The 20000-nt window shown below is 41.2% G+C and overlaps 1 protein-coding gene across 1 annotated transcript in view; it reads left to right on the forward strand.

Moving 5' to 3' along the window:
• The window catches only part of XIRP2 (xin actin binding repeat containing 2), a 77337-nt gene that overhangs the window by 2366 nt on the left and 54971 nt on the right, over positions 1–20000 (forward strand). The window lies entirely within an intron of this gene.

Genomic DNA, 20000 nt, shown 5'->3' on the forward strand with positions numbered 1-20000 from the left:
AGGGAGTGGTCCAGCCTTCTCTGTTTCAGCAAGGAGAGCTTTTGAGATCGGACCCTCAAGGTGTCCCTGTTTTCCAGGGACAGCCCTGGAGTTATAGAAGCCATCCTGGTTTCTGATTTGATCCTGAAATGTCCTGCTTTTCCTTAGAATGTCCTTATTTTCATCGGAGAAATGTTGGAGGGTATAGAGTTATGTGACCCACGAGCCAAGGAGCTAAGTAAGCAGCCCTGTATAGGAAAGTTTTTTAAAATGCTTAATGTTTTATTATGTTTTTATGTATGCTGGAAGCTGCTCAGAGTGACTGGGGCAACCCAGTCAGATGGGCAGGGTATAAATATTATTATTATTATTGTTGTTGTTGTTGTTGTTGTTGTTGTTGTTGTTGTTGTTGTTATGGAATAATTACAGATGTCCTTATTGGAGGGTATGGGAGAGTGAGGATTGCACTCTCCCCATTTTTAAGTGTTTGTGAGGGAGTGTGTGTGTGTGTGTGTGTGTGAGAGAGAGAGAGAGAGAGAGAGAGAGAGACTATGTGCACATGAATGAATATGTGCAGGCCACACCTACCACAAGCTTCTAACATTAAGTTGCCCACTTCTTTTTCTAATAGTTCTTTCACATACCTCTCATTTAGGTTCTTCTTACTCTCCCAATATTTTTCAAGTTATGTTCCCACATTGTCTAGTAGGCACTTATCTCTTTGCCACCACCATCTCCATCTCCAGCCCCCCAAAATTTAGCATTGTTGACCATCCATCTTATATCTGAGGTTCATCTTTACTTCTGAACTTCTAAGGTCAGCTGAGGTCCTAACCAACTTCAAGACTGCTGCCTCAGGATTGCACTGAAGATACAGATTCAAGTTCATCCTGGGGCAGATTATTTTGGGCTGCGAGTCTATCTGCAGCTTTCGGTTTAATCAAGCAGTGCCTTGGCATCATTCGATGTCTGACATTCAAACAAGTTATGTTGTTTTCTTCCCTCCTTATCACTTAAACACTTAATGTCAAATTAGCCAGGGATGAAAAGGTATGTGTACTTTGGAGGATGCTAAAATTAGACGAACAAGTAGTTCCTGACTATTTTGAATAGATCCAGGAAAGGGACAAACAGGAAAAGTGTCCAATGTAGTGCTGAGAAACTCCAAGGATTTACACTTTTGAAACAGGACTTTTCTTCTTCCTCCCTCTGTGCACTACCTAAATCTGTTCTAGGTGTTCCCCTAACCTTCCAGAGCAAATGGGGCATGTGCAGGCAGAGGACAGTGGACATCCTGCTGCACAAACACAAATCCTTACACTGGCAGGATGGTTACTCAGTGCTACATTAGATACAAACCTTGCTTTAGTGCTTAATGGGGGTGGTGGGGACCTGTGAATTGGAAAACCTGCCATTGCTTTTCTGCAGTGAGCTGTGAGAAAGCACAATAACTGCAGGGTCAAAGGGTTGCAGCCATGATAATCTCAACCCATACATCAGAGGTGGGCAATGTGTGGTTCTGGGCCTGTATGCAGCTCTCTGACTAATTTTTAAAGCCCTCTGCAAACTATCAGTTTGTGATGAAAGGCTCTGTTGCAAAAATCAGTACACTGTCCCAACATAGGCTTGGGTGCAGGCTACACATTCCTAAGGCATGGCAGAGCTCTACAATATATGGCTAGGTGTAAACTTACCACTTACAGGTCCTTATAATATCAGTGGAAACAGTTGGTCCTGGCAAGTATTAACCACTTTCAATTTTAACCTGAGGATTGTCATTTGTTCGGTTTTAACTTTAACTTTAATTTATTTGAATTACTTTTGGGATGCATTTTAATCGATTGATTGCTTGTTTTTATGCATATTGTATTATGCATATATATGATGCTCTGAGTCCGGCTACGGCTGGGGAGGGTGGGGTACAAATAAAAAATTATTATTATTATTATTATTATTATTAGTTGTTCCAACACTTGACATGCCCCCTAATCTTGGCACCAGGCAAGCAAGTGGGCATCCTTATGAGTACAAAAAGTTTGCACCGTCTGTTCCTGCTGGTGCAGTCATCTTTGCATCCTTGGAAATAGAGATGGAGGCAATGGGACAACTTGAATCCAGATCTACCCCTAGATGCCTTCTCCCTGAAAGCCATGGGGAGACACCAAGCCAACCACACTTCTGTTATGCTAATGGTATCTGATGGCCCAGAGGTGGGTCACTCTTCTGCTTAGCCCTGTCCCCAAATCCAATTCTCTGCTTCCCAAGCCATAAGGGCCCTCCCAGCATTCCTCTAGGGCTTTCCTCTGCATCAGGCTCCTCCAACTCCCCAATCTCCTCCCACAGCTGCTGCTCATCTGACCACTCTCTCCATGATGTCTCCATGTCTCTTGACATGGGCCAATTCATGTGACAAGAAATCAGTGCTTTAGATATTCAAATGCCAATCTGTAGAGAGCTATGATTTGAATTGTGCTATAAAACAGACCAGGAGCCAGTTAGTTGGTTTTAGAACACCAATATATTTTCTTTCCAGACTGTTGAAGTCAACTGTCTAGTGACTGTATTTGTATTTTGTATTTTAAATAAGTAAATATCACAAACAAGCATAAAAACCATATTCAAGACATAAATAAATGTCACAAACAAAAGTTTTCAAAACCTAAGTAGAGAAATTGCACCAACTTTACGCACATTGCATTATTATCCCAAAACTGGCTGTATTTTGAGCTAATTGAAGTTTCCAGATATTCTTCGAAGGCAACTTGCATACAACACTTTGCAGTACTCTTAACAGGGATGTTAGTTTAACAAAGTTCTCATTCCCAATTTTACTATGGCATTTGGTGGTGGTGAATTGGAAAGACATGTCTTCAGTTGGGGTGGTGGTGTGGGGGATATTTAAAGGCCAGCAAAGCATTTATTTATTTTTAAAGGCAGTGTATGATAAAATCATTAAAATACCATAAAGCTATAAAACCCAGAACAAATGACTAGCACTGAATCAAATTAATTCCCTAAAAATGCTTGGAGAAACAAAAATGTTTTTCAGTAGGTGATGAAATATCAGAATTAACAGTGCCTGCTGGAATTTAATAGGAAGTGTTCCAAATTGCTGGTGCCAGTTTGCTGTAAAGCCTTGGCTTGCATGGAAAACAAGAGGGCATAAAATAAGTGTGAGACAGAGGACTTCTCCAAGTGATCACAGCAATCTGGCCAGTGTATAAGAGACAAGGTGATCCTTCAGGTAACCAGCTCCTAGGGTGTTTTAAGGGCTTTTATGCACTTTCGGTAATACCTTGAATACTTTAGATACATACTTTGTGATAAAAGCAAAGATGGCGGCTATCTCCTTTTCCTCATTAAAAAAACAATGGCTGAAAAATGTACTTTGGATGCCACTTGCAGTGACATTATTCCAGGTGTGTGTATTAGTTTTACCATATGTTTATTAGTTTTCAAAAATACAACTGCAAAAAGTCAACAAGGTGCACAAATCAATCAAAGGAGGAAAGCAACAACCATAGCTGTAACCATAACTGTAACTGAGTGAAGTAAAGAAGTGGTTTAGATATTCATTATCTTCATCTTCACAGCTGTCTTATTGGGGGAGCTGCCTTTGCTCACGGCTGTAGTCAACATACACTAGCTATCTGAAAAATTTACTCCTCACCCCTGAAATTGCCTCCGAATTCAGAGGTTCAAAATCTTTTGCACACGCATACAGTCATGCTCACACACATTGGAAAAGTTTGTTTTTGCAAACCTTTGGTCCACTTGTAGATTGAATGATTGATTTAGCAACATGTCATTTCATTAAAAAGTCTCTAAGTAGTTTGCGTAAAATGCTATAAAATATCCATGAAAGATTTCAATAAAAACAAAAATATATAAATGAAACCAGTGGTTTTAAAAATGTACAAAATAAATTTTAAAAGACATGTCTAGGTAGGCTAGTTGTTACCAGAGTGTGACAGGCTTTCTCTGTCCAAAGAGCTAAAGTTGCTAAAGTTTACAAGATACTGTGGCTTTAGGGTCATCTGGGGTCATGACAACCTGATATATAATTGGGGAAAGTTAGAAATGTTAGCGTTGAATATGGTATGGAAACACCAGGTGTCCTATGGTATTCATTTAGTTCCCTGCTCATCCAGGCAGATGGAACAGATTGCCCCATATCCATTCTTTGTTTTGTTTTCCACAAGTTTTAAAAATAGTTGTGTTAAGGGGAAAGGAATATGACCTTATGAATAATGAAAGCTGAAAATAAAAGAAGTGATTTATTTTTTCACCCTGGGTATGTGCTATAAGCTGTTCAGCATCCGTGTTATATGAGTCCTTCTCTCACATCCCCCCTCCCCCCCACCTTGGATGCGTATCATTTTCCACAGAGCGTCTTTGAAATATCTCCATCGGCTTACTGGATTTGTCCAAGAAAGTTGTAATTGCCTTGTCTGTCCCAAATTGAGCTGCATCAATTTTACTTAAAAGGATTTTTAAAAAGACAAATGTTTGGTTTGAGCTGATAATCTGACCTGTCATAAAACTGATCCTAAAACGGTTTATTTTGGGAGATTGCTGTGCTAGTTGCGCATCAAATGCCACCATACTGAGAGCCTTCCTCACATTCTGTCTGCCTGTGAGTTGTGCTCTAAAATTGTTGGTTGCATATTTAAATGTGTGGGACCTCACGGGGATCCTATTTTTAAATAGAAAGGTTGTGCTTGAAGAGAAGCTTAACTGATGATGAAGAAGGCGCCTGAATTTAATCATCAGGGAATTTTGTATTTTTGTTTGCCTGCTACATGATACTTTTGCCCCATGATACTTTTTGAGGATACACAAGCAAAGCTGGGTATGTGCAAGAGACAACAAAATCAGAAAGACTAAGGCCTGGTCCTGGATAGGGGCTACAGGTACACACAGGTCCCTCTCACATGAATAAACTGATGCAAACAGTCCCCCCACCAAACACACAATAACTTACACAAAGGTCACCTATCCTACACCATTCCTTAAGTTTGCTCACATGCAGAGTGCTTTTTACCTTACTCCTCTACATTGTCTCTCCTCTGTGAAATATACTCGGAGTCGAGTGTGGATTTAATGCTCTTTATTCAGCTCATAGTAGCGAGAAATGGAAGTTTCCCCAAACTGTCTGCTTTATATACATTATTTACACAATGGGCCCCACGTGATTGGCTAATTCCGGGATTCTCCTGTATTTTTTTTTTATATAAATATTTATTAGGGTTTCAAATAGAAATAGATATAACAAATAATATAACATATGTCTTAACATAATTTCACATTTTCTTCGGACTTCCTCACATCTCCCGCTCCCACTTTCATCGTTGTAACTTTTTGCCAGCAGTTTATTATCTTATTTACATTCTTATGTCCCATCTGTATATTTATAATCTTGTAATTCTCAAAAAAGTTTATATTTTCTCAATCTCACTTATTATCTTAAATCATCCAATTTAGTGGTGCTCAATTATTTATGATCTAGCATCCTGCTTAACATTCACTCAAATTACAATGTTTTTGTAAATAAATCTTGAATTTCTTCCAGTCCTCCTCCATCTTCTCCTCTCCCAGGTCACGGATTCTGCCGGTCATCTCGGCCAGTTCCATATAGTCTATCAGTTGCATCTGCCATTCTTCTAGTGTGGGTAGATCTTGAGCTTTCCAGTGCTTTGCAAGAAGTATCCTTGCTGCTGTTGTTGCGTACATAAAAAATGTCAAGTCCTTCTTTACCACCCCTTGGCCGACAATACCCAAAAGAAAGGCCTCTGGTTTCTTTGTGAAGGTATACTTAAATACCTTTTTCAGTTCATTATAAATCATTTCCCAGAACGCCTTCACTTTAGGGCAGGTCCACCAGAGGTGGAAGAATGTTCCTTCACTCTCTTTACATTTCCAACACTTATTATCAGACAGGTGGTATATTTTTGCAAGTTTGACTGGGGTCATATACCATCTATATATCATTTTCATTACATTTTCTTTCAAAGCATTACATGCAGTAAAGTTCAACCCAGTGCTCCACAACCTTTCCCAGTCCTCAAACATGATATTATACCCAATGTCCTGCGCCCACCTTATCATAGCCGATTTAACCATTTCATCTTGTGTATTCCATTTTAACAGCAAGTTATACATCCTTGAAAGTACCTTAGACTTTGGTTCTAACAATTCTGTTTCTAGTTTCGATTTCTCCACCTGGAACCCTAGTTTCTTATCATTTTAAAAAACTTCTTTAATCTGAGCGTAATGTAACCAGTCTCGCACTTTATCCTTCATTTTCTCCAAACTCTGCAATTTCCAATTGTCTCCATCTTTTTCTAGTATTTCCCAATATTTTGGCCATTTAGCCTCCATATTGGGTCTTTTTCGGACCTTAGCTTCCAAAGGTGAAAGCCACCTTGGAGTTTTATTTTCCAACAAGTCTTTATATTTTGTCCAGACATTAAACAGTGATTTTCTGACAATATGGTTCTTAAAGGCCTTTAAGAACCATAAGAACCGGGATTCTCCTGTAGGCCAATCAAGTTGCGGATTCACTTCCACCTGGAGTGGATTGGGTGGCTCCTGCAGACCAATCAGACTGCTGCATTCTGGATCCTATTGTTCTAGGACCGATCAGACTGCTACATTTTGGAACCTATTGAACTCAGTACATAACACTCTCTCTAGTTCCTGTCATGTGTTTATTATGGGAAGGAGGGTCTGGCACTGGAAAGGGAAGCACTGGACTATGGCACCAGTCAGTCCCCAGCATTGTGCAGCTCCCCATCTCCCAATGCCCACGTATTGAGCATGGCTTTCTAGGCTGAGGAGGCCAGCATGCATAGACTTCTAGTGGACCTGGAAGCATGCACAATCAGGCTTCCAGATCCCACGGAAGGCCTACTCTCAGTGCTATTTTCTAGAAAAAGAGGTGCCGGAACTCACCATGAGCACCATCCTCATTGAATGGCAATGGTGCCCACCTTAGAGGTGCCAGAACTGAGTGCCCTGCCTACTCTGCCCCTTCCAATCCTTGTGTGATTAGGAAGCTTTTCTGTTGGAAGCTTTTCTGTTGGCTTCCCTTGCCTCCTGCTCCTCCCTGGTTGCATGTATATATGTATGTATATATGCAGGTTTGATGGGTTTGATGGGACAGCTGCATATTCCTGCATTGCAGGGGGTTGGACTAGATCAGGCTTAGGCCAACTCGGCCCTCCAGATGTTTTGAGACTACAATTCCCATCATCCCTGACCACTGGTCCTGTTAGCTAGGGATGATGGCAGTTGTAGTCCCAAAACATCTTGAGGGCCGAGTTTGCCTATGCCTGGACTAGATGATCCTCAGGGTCTCTTCCAACTCTATGATTCTATGTATAAATGCATAAACATATGCTTTTTATTACCAGGTATGGGCAAATCTGTCAATTTCTGCTTCTTTCAGTTCCCCGTTTTTCCACTCTTTAAAAACTGGTGTTTCTGCGTCAGTTTCCTCTTTTATTTTAAGTCCTCATGACAATTAATTGTGAAACTCAGCTACATTAGTAAAGAAAAAAGCGTTTTATATGTGTTCCAACACTGTGACACCAGATGGTGCTGTGAAGGTCCGTCTTCCACCAACATGATTTCCCACTTTGAGGTTTACAATGCTTTTTTGGTGTGTCTAGATCCAGCCATGATTTTGGAGTGAATGTACCCGTGCTTCTATGCATTTTTGCCTATTATACACATTTTTGCAAAGCAATTTCCTTAATATAATGCATTTTTGTTAAGCTACGGTTGCTAACATATGCATTTTTATGCACACTTTGCCTCAGTATGTGCATTTGTGTAACATTCCTCGACTGGAGAAGTGCCCTGCAAAATTCATGAGTTTCAAAGGATGGTAGTGTTTTGGTTTATGCATTTTTTATTTTTATTTTTTTTGGAAGGTGCAAATTAGGGAGGTTCACCTTTAACCATGAACTCATTTCTTCCCTTATCACTATGCATTATGTACATAATTAAATTATGGAGGTGAAGGTGAAAACTCGGTGAGAGAATATGCACTCCCTGCCAAGATTCATTTGCTCAGTGTTATTTTCCACCAACTTCCATGGGCAGATGGCAGACTAAGGCCACTGTGTCCAAGGCTGAGTTTTCTAATCTCACAACCACATGAGCAAATGTAAAGTCTGTTGTGATTTGGCCACCGTCAAAAAGAAATCTTTATGTTTAGTGGGGTGGGGTAAAGTTTTCAGACACAAATAAATATTGCCTTTCACTGTGCTGCAATAATGGAAACATTCAACTTCTGGCAGGGAACGGAATTGGCGCAAAGCCCGATAGGTACGTGTTTTGCTTTCCATACAAACAGTTTTGTAGTTTTAATCTTCACTTGCTCATGTGGCACCTTTCGGAGGATTTTTGGCAGTAAGTTTGATTGTGTTATAGGAGGTTCAGAGGTTCAAAGCAGCCTTCTATTTTTAATCTGCCAGGGGAGTTTAATTCCCATTCTTTCATGCCTTATAAGTGCTGCAAAGATAATTACTTAAGTGATATTCCCGGCACATGTTTTCTGCTCTGGCTTTAAAGAGGTGAAGCAGAACACACCTTATATGATACAAACTGCTATCAAAACACAGCAACATACCCTCCAAGTGTCCCTATTTTCCAGTCAGTCCTGGAATTACCAAAAGCCATCCTGGCTCCTGATTTGATCCTGGAATGTCCCTAATTTCCCTGCCAGTACTGCTGCCACCGAACTTGGGAACAAGGATGAGCCACTGCTTTGTCTCAAGCAGGGCCAGCAGTGGCAATAACAGCTGTGAGGGAACATCCCATGGCCTTTCCATAGCCGCCACTGTTGGCCTCCACCGTTGGGCAGCTTGTAGTGGAGAACGGGTGAAGAGAAGGAGAGGCTGCTACCATCAACGCCCAACCCAATGTGACACACTGGCTCTGAGGGGCAGGCAGAGGCCACCTTGGGTGGAAAGGGGGGGGTGGAGCAAAGCGCAAGGGGTTTTTCCTTGGACAGTGGAGGGTGTGTGTGCTGTGTTCGATTTGTGTTATGGTGGTGGAAACGCTCTGTGGCAGCGGATGGGCCAAAATGGGGGGCCGAGGAGGGTCAGTTGTGGGGAGTGAGAAATGTCCCTATTTTCATCTGAGGAATGTTGGGAGGTATGCAACACAAATGTGCATGTGATTACTCTCAATAGTTTAGGTCAGGCATAGGCAAACTCGGCCCTCCAGATGTTTTGGGACTACAACACCCATCATCCCTAGCTAACAGGACCAGTGGTCAGGGATGATGGGAATTGTAGTCTCAAAACATCTGGAGGGCCAAGTTTTCATGTGCCTGGTTTAGGTTAACCGTAGTTCATTGTTGTAGCATATATCATCCATGAGCCCCCTCCCTTAAATAAAACCTGTTTAGGTAATGGAGAATTGCAGCAGTATATATGGAACACAAGAACTTTGCTCTTGAAGTTGGCTCCCAAAGTTGTTTTAAGTGCAGGTCAGCTGTACCTCTTTCAGACAGAATAATCTGCATGCATTTGTTCACTTGTGCATTTATCACACTTAGAAAGATTGCACATTTAAAACTGCTCGTTGACTAGGGCAAAGACTATATAATTAAAAGAAAAGGGAAACTGGGAAGAATAAAGGAGGGCAGGGGCAAGAGGTAACCTTAGCTGCTCTCAGGTTTATCTGCCATCATGAAGAGGGAGAATATAGATTTCCCTGAACAGGAAAGGTAATTTTTGTGAGGGCAAAAACCAATCAACTCCTTCCTAATCCTTATCTTTCCTTGAACATGCTTGTCAAGGGCAGCCTGTTCAGAATGGAAAAGAAGCCATAAAGCCCTGCCATTTGAAACAACTGTTGCATTGCCATGCAAAGACCATTGTAAATGGGTCTCATCTGCAGATATAATGATGGAGTTTGGTTGGTTCTCATGGGATGCATGTTGGCAGTGAAGCTCTCATGAACCTCAAAGATGTGGCCACAGTCTAACATAGTTTCTGTCTCTTTAAGTTATCTGAAACAGGTAAGCACAGGCATAGGCAAACTCCGGCGCTCCAGATGTTTTGAGACTACAATCCCCATCATCCCTGACCACTGGTCCTGTTAGCTAGGGATGGTGGGAATTGTAGATCCAAAACATCTGGAGGACCGAAGTTTGCCTATGCCTGGGTAAGCATTTAGCAAGAGCAAGGGCCTTCCCATCTCCACCACCCGCCATCACGATGTGACGTCAGAAACTGCACTTTGCACCTTCCAACTTCCTTGGGGTTCTTAAAAGGACAAAAGCTGTTCCTCTGTCAGAAAACAAAAATTGGGTTCCCTCTAAGATGTCAGTTGTCAGCTCTGCCCCAAGAATTGACAAATGTGCCCCCACCTCCCTCAAACGGTTTGGTCTCAGCTGATAAACATGATAGCCTGGCAAGTAGTCTCAGGTGTCCTTGCAGGGACATTTGTGCAGAATGTCAGGTTTGCATTCATCAACTTTTAAAAAAGGTGATTTTGATGCTTAAAAAAACATTGTGGCACTGGGAAATAATTTCAGAGTGAGTCAGGCAGATTTTGAGAACCGCACGGCTGTCAGAAAGGGAGCAGTGACATTTCAATGGCAAGAAATAAGACACACGCTCTCTGCTTTTTACTCCTCTGTCTCGCTCTCTCGCTCCCCCTCTCCTTCCCTTTGAATTAAACTGTACACTTCTAGGCTCTCGCATACCTTATAGGTTGGGTTACCCATGAGGTTGAATATTTCAGTATGTCCCACTTTATGTGCAATTTGAGTGCACCCACCTCTATAAACCCTTTCCCAGCAGTTCTTCTGTCAGATTCTGTTACTTCTCTAGGCTTAATTTATGAAGGGGGAAAAGAAAAGGAAGCTGCGATGAGAGCACTTAAGGCAGGAAATTATTAAGGCAGGAGAGTACCCCTGTTGCACTAGCAAAGCCCTCGTTATGGATCGGCCTATATTGATTATGACATCATATCTTTCTGGAAGTTATAGCTGAGTAATTCAGATGTAGTTATTATAAGGCTGAGAGACTGACTTGATGGGAGGCAAAATCCATTCTAATCCTTGCTTTGCATCCAACACATCCAATTTTCATTGGTTCCATTTATAATAATAAATACCCCTCATTAAGCGGAGAACGGTATGGCAACATTATTTAATATGTGTGTGCAATTATGAGGCATAGAAAACAAATGCCGGAAAAAACATAATCACAATTTACATATTAAAGATGAATCATAGCACCCTTCAAACGCCTTTATTAGCTGGAGTTCGTGGGGTGTGTTTTTTTATGTTGCACACTGATTTATTCTTCCAAAGGGTTTTCCCCATTATTTCACTTATATGTGTTCTGCAATGGCATGTAAAATGAGACCAGGTTCTTTTATTTTTATTATTTCTAGGTAATTTCAGAGGTATTTTTATTATTTCTAGGTAATTTCAAAAGAAATGTATTAAAGCATAGCTAAAATAAGCATCCAAGTCTCTCTTTTTTTTGAAATCCAATAGCCCATTGATTTGGTCAGCATAATTTGGGCGGGAAGGCCCACGTCCAAAACAGTCTCGAGTTTCCTTCTCCCTTTGTATGCCTTTATTCCATTCGTAAATGAAATTGCTAATTGTGCATACTGCATATTGATTGGAGAGGAAGCAGATTCCAAGTGTTCTAAAATAGTTCTTTTAGCAACTACAATGCCCTTAACAGTAAATGCCTGTTGAGCTACTGGGAAATGACCAGATGCTGGTATATATCTCAGGAGGAGTTCTTTAAAATTAAATTACATGATGTCAGACGCATCAGATTAAATGCATTTTGAAATTTAGAACAAAAGCGACAGACCGTTGTGAACATCTACAACATAGGAATTAAATTAACCTCCTGATAGATTGTTATAAGAACCTTCCCACTCACCCCATTCCTAAACTAATGGAATAATCTAGGCTTGTTCCAGCAACTTCACATGGGCTAAGGTGCTCTGCTGATTAGCAGTTTTCTTTTCTTCTAACCTCTCCAAAATACTACACTTAAATATTTTTTGTGGTTTTAAAGTGTCATGATTATTGCAGTCTGAGGATATGAACAAGCTGTTTGAAGAGGTTTAGACAACCACCTTTGCCCATCTTGGCTTCGTAGGACTAGCTGTAGGAGGTTGACAGGGTGGGTCAGGGTGTGATGAATGCTTTCCTGGAGAAGGAGACTGTGGTGTGCCCCCTTCCTTAAGGTCTCCCTGGATCCAGAAGTCTTAAACAACTAAAGCCAATTGTCAAATATCCCCTTTGGGGGCAAAATGCTTGAGAAGGTGGTAGTGGACCAGCTTCAGACATGCTTGGAGGAAGCTGATTACTTGGGTCCCTTCCAGTCAGGCCTCAGACCTGGTCATAACACTGAAACTGCCTTTGTCACCCTTGTTGGTGACATTTATCAGGAGAAAGATGGGGAGAGTGTGACCCTACTTGTTTCCCCTCAATCTTTCAGTAGCTTTTGATCCTTGGTATCTTTCCAGAGCACCCCAGGAATGTGGGGACTGGGGGCACTGTACTTCAGTGGTTCCATTCCTATTTCCTGGCCATTTGCAGAAAGTGGTTGGAATGCTGATTGCACAGCTTCCATGAAGGAAGTGAAAGATCCGTTTGCTTGGGAGAAAGAATTGGGACAACAGCTGCAGATGAAACAGGAAGGACTGTGTGTTGTTGGCAAGAGAAATAACCATGGTCTAATCACTTATAAGCACTTTATAAATTTGTTGAAATGTACAAAATCCTCTTGTTACTTCATACTTTTCAACATTTCTCTGATAAAAATAGGGACATCCTATTCCACAGTAATAATAATTTTATTTATACCCCGCCCATCTAAAAGGGTTCCTGTAGCCATTCTGGGCAGCTTCCAACATATACATAAACCTAATAAAACATTTAAAAGTTTTTTAAAAAAACTCTTCCCTATATAGGACTGCAAATATCTTCTAAAGATTATATAGTTACTTATCTCCTTGGCTCGGGGGTTGCATAACCATACCTGCCAGCATTTATCCGAAGAAAATATGGACGTCCTAAGGAAATGTTCCAGGATCAAGTCAGAAACCAGGACGGCTTCTGTAAATCTGGGACTCTCACTTGGAGAGTCCCATATATTTAATGTCATAATATAGTCCCAGAAAATCATGAGAAGATATGGTGGTAATCACAATCAATGCAAAAAAATACAGATACCTGTGTTCATTGTATGTGTATGGAGTGGGGAGGGGGAAATCAAAAAAATAACAGTGGTATAATTCTTTCCTTAGGACCTGCGACAAGGACAGAGTGTAGTGAACAAGCTTTTGAGCCCACAAATCTTCATCCAGCTGGACATTAAACAAATATAAAATAAAACTTTTTAAAAAGTGGTGGAGAGAATGAGAAAACTGGGTATGAAGGAAATGGCCCAGACTACTGTCCATTCTTGCAGTCTTAAGATGGCGTACGTGAAGTCTTATGCAAACTATCAGTGCAATCCTATACATGTGTAGTAAGAAAAAAGGTCAATTTTGCTCAATGGGCTTTCTCCCAGCACTACTTAAATTAGATCATGATGTATGCAAAAGAGCTTTCAGGTTCACCAAAGGTTACTAGGACATCATGGCTGTTTCCCTTTCAAAAATATAAAAACCAGCAATATTTGCCTCTGAATATTGCAGCAATTCCATATTTGCTAATTGCTGAACCTTTCAAACACTCTGGGTGCTATCAAACAAAGTTGTTCCATTAGCTCAAGGATACTTGGTTGTGCAATGAAACTTCTCCCTCGCCTCTTTCTGTGCTCCTCCTGTCTGTTCTGTGGTTCCCTCAACCGTCTGGACCAGATTTGGGGAGGGCACATGGGAAGAGGAGGGGGAAGGGGAGTTCTGTTGTGCAGGTGGAAATCTTTGCACATATGGAACTATTTTGTTGGATGCCTCTGCCTGCCCACACATCAATGAAAGTGGAGGAATCCCAAGATTGTAACACAGTGTGTTCGGCCTGAGAGCTGTACATTATTGCCTGTACTAACCCTTCGCCCCACCAAGATGCTCAAAGGTTAGCACAGTATGTCCATGTGGGAATTGATAGCAAGGCAGCATTTCAATCAATACAGAATTGCTGGCTGAACACTTCCCATTTTCTAGAGGAAAACATCCTGTTCGCAGAAGTTTGTGTGCTGCCAAATCAAAGTTTCCAAGCAGCGTAAAGCTTGCCCGCACAGGAATGGTGCAATTTTTATGAGGTAAACTTGGGGGAGATGGGTGGTTGATTCTCTACAGAGAGATTATTAATAAGCCAGAGGATGTTCACAACTTATTTTCTTCATCCCTGCGTACACCAAGAGCGAAGATATTCATGGTGATGCTTTTAAGGCATCCTTTCAATTATAAATGATTCTCTTAGCCTGGCAAGGGAATAGGGAAAATGCCAACAGAAGAGACTGCTGGGTACTTGTTTGTGAATGGAGACATTTCTGAGGTGCTAGAGATGGCTGCGTATACATTTCTCTGTACTCCTGGATCAAGCAGCATATATTAGTTTCACAGAGTAAGTCAAAGGAAGCAAGAGTTTGGGCAGAGTTTGCTCTACCTGTTTTGCATTCCTCTCTCTCTCCCACTTGCTGTCTCTCTCTCTCTCACACACACACACACACACACATAGCCAGCATTTAACGACAATCTCTACTTTGCATGAATATGCAGTTTAAAAACAAAACTATGACCCAGTGCTCAAGTTAGAGCAGATAATGCAGAGGGGCTCTTAATGAAAATCACATTCCCACACCACTTAAATGTTCCTGTTTTGTTTTTTTTACCAAATTGTGCTCCTTTTATCTGTTACCTTCTAAAAACAGTAGCTGAAAAGGCCTTCAGAAACAGGTACGGGGGACAGACTGGGGATGGGTGGTGGAGCTATAATGTGATCACCGCTGTGGCTAGCCACAGCTAGCAGCCTGGAAGACAGGAGCAAGGATTAAAAATGGACGTTATTTTTGTTTAATATACAGCAGTGGGTGCCTCTCCAGTCAACTGGAGCAAATGCTCTTCCAGTAATTTTTGAAGGAAGTGTTTTTTGGTGGGCTTACAATTATTATCTTTTTAGTACATTCTCTTCTCCTTAGACCTAATACAGAAGAAAGGGGAAGAGCTATGCAGATGACTGCTGTTTATTAACAATCAGCATGACTTTGCCAAAAGGAAATTGCTACATGTGTAATGTTTTATGGGCCATCAGAACAGCATATTCCTCCAGTAACTATAGGGGAAGACTCCACCTGCTGGTGTGTTTCTGAGTACTACTGCACTCTGATGTGGCTAACACACAATGCCTTTAATGCACATCCAGGGCATATTCTTTCCCTCAAAGAATTCTGGAGAATGTACGTTTACCCCTCACAGAGCTACAATTCCCAGCATCCCTTAACAAACTACATTTCCTAGAATTATTGGGCAAGGAGGGATGTGCTCTGAATGTGCTTTAAGAGCACAGTGTTGTACCCACGGCATGAGAAACAGCTATTTCATTGTATTAACCAACCGAGGGGAAATTGACCTTGCTGCTCTGCTTTCTAAGCCTTCAGCAAATGAAGTCCTTGCTCTCCTTTCTTTCTGGGTTCTACCACACAGCAGAATGACAAATATATTTTAGGGTACACTTTAGGGACTACTTTGCACTGCTGTAGTCCATCATGTAATCCTCACTACATAAAAGCAGGGTCGAGGAACATTTATTCTGTCAATATTGCTGCATTTCCTTGGGGTGGGGTGGGGGGGAGACGGTTTCTGCTGCCATGTTAGCAGTGGACAGGGCCTGAACCCAAGATGGGTGAGCCACCCATAGCCCCGCTCTTTAATAATAATAATAATAATAATAATAATAATAATAATAATTTTTTATTTATACCCTGCCCTTCCCGGTTCAGAAAACCGGGCTCAGGGTGGCTAACAACAAATTTAAAACACTTAATTGATGCAACAAAAAACAGCATAAAATACAATATAAAACGTGAATAACAATAAATTCAGAATTCAAAAATCAATTTAGGGGGGAAATCCATCCAATAATCATTAGATGATCACTAAGGCTAGCTGGCTAAATTAGTCCTATTTGGGCCAGTGAGGAGACCAGGGGAGAATTAGCTGTGGGATCCCAGAGCGGGTAATGACACTCCATTCTGCTGCTACACTCATGAGTCTCTTGTGGACTTCCTACTGACATATGTTTAGCTATTTTGAGTGTTGGATTCAAGGGGCTTTTGGTCTGATCCAGCAGGAATCTTCTTGCATTATAAGAAAAAGTATAACTGAGTCCACTGGGTTTCAATTCAGACATAGGGCTAATTATATTCCTCTTATGATAGCAGCCATATCAAAGATGTGGTGTATAATCAAAACCATGTTAACAGCCTCATGCAACTTTCCCATTGAGTCATTGCAAGCATTAATCTGCTGCTCTTTAAACCAGTATTTCTAGATAGGTGCGTTTAAAACAGCAACAGCAGAGAGGTGTATTTTTCTCCAGCTGTAGGTTTGTCTGCAGCTTCTGCCATCCAGGCACACCACAGCTGGTAGCAGGATAAAAAGAAACGAGTTTATAGAAAACCACAGGGAGCAATGCTAACTGTATCACCTTCAACACTCTAAGAAAGAAACTATTGTCTGGCTTTAGCCTCTATTGCTTTGTTCTGTCCCTTGTTCATAAAAAATAAAAAAAAGACTCAACCCAGAAATATCAGTAAGCTATTTTGAGAACCAATGAAAAATCTTGCAAATTCTAACTACTAAACTAAGTTAGTATTCTGGTAATAGTAACAAAGGCATTATAGAGGACGTGCCACACACAGCACAAGAGTTCAAAAAGTAATTCACTGCTCATGGTATATGGACACACCTTTCAAGTAAACTTACAAGATTTTGCTTATGACACTTTTGACCAGAAGGGGTGGGAGTGGGGCAGGGAATCTATTTGTATCTTAAGAACATAAAGAAAAGCCCTGCTGGATTCTGTTTTTATTATGTATTTTGTGTGTTTTATATTATTGTTATTGGACCGGGTGGCGCTGTGGTCTAAACCCCTGAGCCACTTGGGCTTGCTGATCGGAAGGTCAGCAGTTTGAATCCGTGTGACAGGGTGATCTCCCGTTGCTCTGTCCCAGCTCCTGCCAACCTAGCAGTTCAAAAGCACACCAGTGCAAGTAGATAAATAGGTACCACTGTGGCAAGAAGGTAAACGGCGTTTCTGTGTGCTCTGGTTTCCGTCACGGTGTTCCGTTGCGCCTGAAGCGGCTTAGTCATGTTGGTCATATGACCCAGAAAGCAGTCTGTGGACTAATGCCTGCTCCCTTGGCCTGAAAGCAAGATGAGTGCCACAACCTCATAGTCTCCTTTGACTAGACTTAACCATCCACGGGTCCTTTACCTTTACCTTATTGGCCTTTATTGGCATAATGTTTTATATTGTAATTTTATGTTGTGAAGTGCCAAGATCTATGGGTATAGGGCAGCATACAAAATTAATGCAATAATAATATCTTGTTTCCCACTCTTGTGCTTTGATGCTGGAGGTGATGCATAGTGCTCAGGACCAGTAGTCCTTGGAAGAGCTGCTTCTCTGAAATCCTTTCCCAATTCCAACCATTACTTGCTATTTGAATATAACAAGTGGAAGTGAGAATAAGAAAGAACGAAATACTTGTTCTTGAATGCAATTGCCTATTCTCTGTGAGTGAGCAACCTGAAAGGTTTTCAGGATACTCTTTCCAGACGGAAATAGAATAGCTCATATGAAACCAAGTTTACATTCTACAATGGGCATAACTAAATGACAAGAAAACAAGAAGTGTTTTGAGTACTATAGTACTAATACTAGTCCTATAGGCTGTCACTGCCAGTGGGAGAGGGAATTCATGTCATTCTTACTGTGGGAACCTGTATGTACCCGAAGTCCAGCTTTGCAGATCTTGGTTTAATGCCTTATTGCAACCTTTAAAAAAAGCTTGACCCTTCTGCATACTCTAACACAGTGTTGCTCAGACTTGGGTCTTCAGCTGCTGTTAGGCTACAACTCCAATCATTCCTAACCACCAGTCCTGCTAGCTAGGGGTGATGGGAGTTGTAGTCCAACAACAGCTGGAGACCCAAGTTCGAGAAATGCTGCTCTAACGTCTGTGTGACTGGCTTCTCATACATATTTGGATTTTCAGCATTTGTGTGGTAGTGAGACCAAGATTTCCTTCCTCCTTGCTCACTGGTGTCTCAACTCATGCCATCCTGTATGAAGCACCACCATGTCTCTGGAGTTATTGTTGTAAAGTTGTGTTTTAAGAAATAAAACTTTCAAAAGGACAGGGTTAGAAAGTGAGGCTGAAAATGACTGAGAGGCTGAAAATCCTAGCAAACTCATGAATCTCATCAGCTGTGCATGGAGAGCCAGTAACAATTTCCCAGCCTCACATCCCCTACTGTGATCAAAGCGGAAGGAACAAACACCAATAAAAATGTAAGGACTTTTAAAGCAAAGTGGTGTTGGTAACAAATCACGATGACATCACCTGCAAGCCTCATAGGCTGCAATCCGATGCTCTGAGAGCAAGTTCCATTGAATTCAGTGGGGTTTATTTCTGAGTAGATACATGCTGGATTGTGCTTACAGAGTCGAATGGAAGGCGCATGAAAATGGGGCTGTTCTTTCTGGAACATTAAGTGCATAAATTGATCCTAAATGGTGTTTGGCTCCATAGTCTTTTGTGATTTTGCTCATTTCAGTCGCACGCTTGGAAAAGTGTGAATGTATGGTTGAAATCAACAAGCATAGGTGTAATACATAGGTATATTTTTTGGTCAAATTTACAAACGCTGGGTTTCCTGTTCCCCTCTGCTGAAAAGGTTATATTGTAGCCCAGCTAAGAGCTCAATAAAATGGTTGTTAAGCTCATTAAGCTGCAAATAAAAAAGCATATTATGACAAGAAAATGCACATATTTGACAGGAATAATTTCATTAATTGCTGGTTGGAAGGAAAATTACTGACCTGGTTGTGAGGCTAATAGAGGAAGTAATTTATGTTTTGCGTTTCCACAAAAAGTTTTACAGAACTAAGGGGACAACCTGTGGGCTTGGGAGTAGTCAGCCCCTGCACAGTGACTTCATTTTGCAGTACTTCAAGGGAGGTCAAAATAATTAATTATTGCGAAGGATTTATCACAGTCCTGCAGGCAAAATAATTAATAGTAAAAGACTGAATTGTGGAGATCACATTCATAGAATCATAGAATTGTAGAGTTGGAAGGGACCCCAAGGGTCATCCAGTCCATTATTGTATTGTTGCACACCACCCCTATAGCTGAGCAGAGCAAGATTCCCAGGTGCTTCCCAGGGTTTGTATCTTGTTTGGAAATGAGGCACAGTGGAGACTGCGGTGTCTTTATGATATATGGTTTATTTACACATATATACAACCTGAGCCTATGATGGAGGGGTTCACAGCCTTACAACTCCCAGAAGGTCTTGTTTCTCCCTTTGCTGCAACCTCTGATTTTCCCTCTTTTCTAGCAAGAAGCCTTCTAACCTTAACCAGTTTCTGGAACTGGTGTTACCGCTATCCCGCTTTCCCATTCAGTAGGTGTTGAACACCCTTGAGAATCCAAGGAAAGGTCCCCCGCACAAGGAAAACCAATAGGTGCCTCCTGTTCATTCATAGCTGCCACATGCAGCATTAAAAACACGTATTTAAAACATTTATAACCCATATTTCCATTGTAAGGCCGGCTTACATCATAGGAAAACAGCCCGGTAAGCATATCACAAATAAGCAAACAACAGAGACAGGCCAGAGACAGGTCACAACAGGTGAAACAATCTGATAACAGGTAATCAGCTCATTGTACTAAATATAATAAACAGCTGCATCTACGCACTATAGAAATATTGCATAGATGGAGCACAGTGGCCGTTTGTATAATTCTCTAAGGAAAAAACAAAGAAAGTAGCAGTTTTGCCTA

The sequence above is a fragment of the Podarcis pityusensis genome (assembly GCF_964106645.2).
Source record: "Podarcis pityusensis genome assembly, chromosome: 1".
Taxonomy (NCBI): domain Eukaryota; kingdom Metazoa; phylum Chordata; class Lepidosauria; order Squamata; family Lacertidae; genus Podarcis; species Podarcis pityusensis.